The sequence below is a fragment of the Triticum aestivum genome, chromosome 7D (assembly GCF_018294505.1).
Source record: "Triticum aestivum cultivar Chinese Spring chromosome 7D, IWGSC CS RefSeq v2.1, whole genome shotgun sequence".
Lineage (NCBI taxonomy): Eukaryota > Viridiplantae > Streptophyta > Magnoliopsida > Poales > Poaceae > Triticum > Triticum aestivum.
This window is the reverse complement of record NC_057814.1, coordinates 498287311-498291612: the sequence shown is the minus strand read 5'-3', so window position 1 is coordinate 498291612 and position 4302 is coordinate 498287311.

Genomic DNA, 4302 nt, shown 5'->3' with positions numbered 1-4302 from the left:
AGGTAATAGTATTTACGTTATTTTATACATGTGATTTACCTCTGTTATAAATCCTCGAGTACTGTGTGTGTCAGCATACCGATCCAGGGATGGCACTTAAGCACAGAGACTTAACCGTCTGAGGTCGGGTCGCTACAAATATACGCTTTAATGAGGTGATCAAAGCATATGGTTTTATACAGACTTTCGGAGAAGCCTGTATTTACAAGAAAGTGGGTGGGAGCTCTGTAGCATTTCTAATATTATATGTGGATGACATATTGTTGATTGGAAATGATATAGAATTTCTGGAGAGCATAAAAGGATACTTGAATAAAAGTTTTTCAATGAAAGACCTCGGTGAACCTGCTTATATATTTGGCATCAAGATCTATAGAGATAGATCAAGACGCTTAATTGGACTTTCACAAGGCACATACCTTGATAAAGTTTTGAAGAAACTCAAAATGGATCAGTCAAAGAAAGGGTTCTTGCCTGTGTTACAAGGTGTGAAGTTGAGTCAGACTCAATGCCCGACCACTGCAGAAGAGAGAGAGAAAATGAAAGTCATTCCCTATGCCTCAGCCATAGGTTCTATCATGTATGCTATGTTGTGTACCAGACCTGATGTGTGCCTTGTTATAAGTTTAGCAGGGAGGTACCAAAGTAATCCAGGAGTGGATCACTGGACAGCGGTCAAGAACACCCGGAAGTACCTGAAAAGGACTAAGGATATGTTTCTCATTTATGGAGGTGACAAAGAGCTCGTCGTAAATGGTTACGTCGATGCCAGCTTTGACCCTGATCCGGATGACTCTAAGTCACAAACCGGATACGTATTTATATTGAATGGTGGAGCTGTTAGTTGGTGCAGTTCCAAGCAAAGCGTTGTGGCGGGATCCACGTGTGAAGCGGAGTACATAGCTTCTTCGAAAGCAGCGAATGAAAGAGTCTGGATGAAGGAGTTCATATTCGATCTAGGTGTAATAACTAGTGCATCGGGTCCAATGAAAATCTTTTGTGACAATACTGGAGCAATTTCCTTGGCGAAGGAATCCAAATTTCACAAAAGAACCAAACACATCAAGAGACGCTTCAACTCCATCCGTGATAAAGTCAAGGAGGGAGACATAGAGATTTGCAAAATACATACGGATATGAACGTGGCAGACCCGTTGACTAAGCCTCTTCCACGAGCAACATGATCAGCACCAAGACTCCATGGGTGTTAGAATCATTACATAATCTAGATATTGACTCTAGTGCAAGTGGGAGACTGAAGGAAATATGCCCTAGAGGCAATAATAAAGTTGTTATTTTATATTTCCTTATATCATGATAAATGTTTATTCATGCTAGAATTGTATTAACCAGAAACTTGATACATGTGTGGATACATAGACAAAACAGAGTGTCCCTAGTAAGCCTCTACTAGACTAGCCCCTTAATCAAAGATGGTTAAAGTTTCCTAACCATAGACATGTGTTGTCATTTGATGAACGGGATCACATCATTAGGAGAATGATGTGATGGATAAGACCCATCTGTTAGCTTAGCATATTGATCGTTCAGTTTTATTGCTATTGATTTCTTCATGTCAAATACATATTCCTTCGACTATGAGATTATGCAACTCCCGGATACCGGAGGAATACCTTATGGGCTATTAAACGTCACAACGTAACTGGGTGATTATAAAGATGCTCTACAGGTATCTCCGAAGGTGTTTGTTGGGTAGGCATAGATCGAGATTAGGATTTGTCACTCTGAGTATCGGAGAGGTATCTCTGGGCCCTCTCGGTAATATACATCATAAGAAGCCTTGCAAGCAAAGTGACTAATGAGTTAGTTGCGGGATGATGTATTACGGAACGAGTAAAGAGACTTGCCGGTAACGAGATTGAACTCGGTATGAAGATACCGACGATCGAATCTCGGAACTCGGTATGAAGATACCGACGATCGAATCTCGGGCGAGTAACATACCGATGACAAAGCGAATAACGTATGTTGTCATAACGATTCGACCGATAAAGATCTTCGTAGAATATGTAGGAACCAATATGGGCATCCAGGTTCCGCTATTGGTTATTGACCAGAGAAATGTCTCGATCATGTCTACATAGTTCTCGAACCCGTAGGGTCCGCACGCTTAACGTTCGTTGACGATATAGTATTATATGAGTTATGTATGTTGGTAACCGAATGTTGTTCGGAATCCCGAATTAGATCACGGACATGATGAGGAGCTCCGGAATGGTCCGGAGGTAAAGATTGATATATGGGATATTAGTGTTCGGCCTCCGGAAGGGTTCCGGAATTCACCGGAAGGGGTTCCGAATGTTTCCCGAAATGTTTGGCTACGAGAACACTTTATTTGGGCCAAAAGGGAAAGCCCATGAGGTTTTGGAAAGCACACAAGGAAGTTTTGCGGAGTCCAGGGGCCAGACGCCAAGGTCCCTGGCATCTGGGTCCAGACGCCGGGAACCCTGGCGTCTGGTCCTGGAGTCCGAGAAGGACTCTTGCCTTCCGGGTAAAACCGACTTTGAGGAGGCTTTTACTCCAAGTTTTGACCCCAAGGCTCAACATATAAATAGAGGGGCAGGGCTAGCACCCAAGACACATCAAGAATCACCAAGCCGTGTGCTGCAACCCCGTCCCCTCTAGTTTATCCTCCATCATAGTTTCTGTTGTGCTTGGCGAAGCCCTGCGGAGATTGTTCTTCACCAACACCGTCACCACGCCGTCGTGCTGCCGGAACTCATCTACTACTTCGCCTATCTTGCTGGATCAAGAAGGTGAGGACATCATCGAGCTGAACGTGTGCTGAACGCGGAGGTGTCGTACGTTCGGTACTTGATCGGGACGGATCATGAAGGTGTACGACTACATCAACCGCGTTATCAATCGCTTTCGCTTTCGGTCTACGAGGGTACATAGACACACTCTCCCCCTCTCGTTGCTATGCATCTCCTAGATAGATCTTGCGTGAGCGTAGGAAATTTTTTGAAATTGCATGCTACGTTTCCCAACACGAGACACCTCTACGGTCAATAACCTATAGCGGGACCTGGATGTCCATATTGGTTCCTACATATTCTACGAAGATCTTTACCGGTCCAACCTCGATGTCAAGGATTCAGCTATTCCCGTATGTTACTTGCCCGAGATTCAATCGTCGGTATCTCTATACCTAGTTCAATCTCGTTACCGGCAATTCTCTTTACTCGTGCCATAATACAAGATCCCCTGGCTAACTCATTAGTCCCATTGATTGCAAGCTTACTATGATGTTGTATTACCGAGTGGACCCTGAGATACCTCTCCGTCATACGGAGTGACAAATCCCAGTCTTGATCCATGCCAACTCAACAGACACCCTCGGAGATACCTGTAGAGCACCTTCATAGTCACCCAGTTACGTTGCGACGTTTGGTACACACAAGGTATTCCTCCGGTGTTGGTGAGTTTCATGATCTCATGGTCATAGGAACATATACTTCACATGCAGAAAACGATAGCAATAAACTTGACACGATCATATGCTACATTTATAGTTTGGGTCTTGTCCATCACATCATTCTCCTAATGATGTGATCCCGTTATCAAATAACAACTCATGTCTATGGCTAGGAAACCATAGCCATCTTTGATCAACGAGCTAGTCCGATAGAGGCTTACTAGGGACATGTTGTTGTCTATGTATCCACACATGTATCTGAGTTTTCGATCAATACAATTCTAGCATGGATAATAAACGATTATCATGAACAAGGAAACGTGATAATAACCAATTTATTATTGCCTCTAGGGCATATTTCCAACAGGGATGCCGGGAGATAGGGAAAAGTAGCAGAGAGGTTCGCGAGCACGACACGTGAAGCTCGTGCGGGATCACGGAGGCCCGGCGGAAGGAGGCGCACAGTGGATCGCCAGAGCTCCTTCCAGACCGGGGATGGGGATGAAAACCGTGGATAGGGTTGAGAGTGTGGTGGAGCGACTAGGGATGGGAAAGAGGAGGAGAGACCAGGGAGAAATGATACCGAGAGTCGAGCTTCCTGTTAGGTTGTTGTCAAGCTCCTCGCCTCCCCTTCTTTCTCTCCTTTTCTTGGTCACGGGCGGGTAAAAGGGTAAGTTTTGCTGGAGCTGGCGATTTCGGTCCAAATCGGAATGGAAGCCCTTGGGTGAGAATCAAAACAGCGTGAATTTGCCTTTCCTTTCCAATACAGATTTGTTGTCCATCTAAACATTTGTATTGCTGCGAGTTGAATACTAAATCTATTTCCTGGGCTCCAATTGATACATCCAAACGTAGCATAAGAG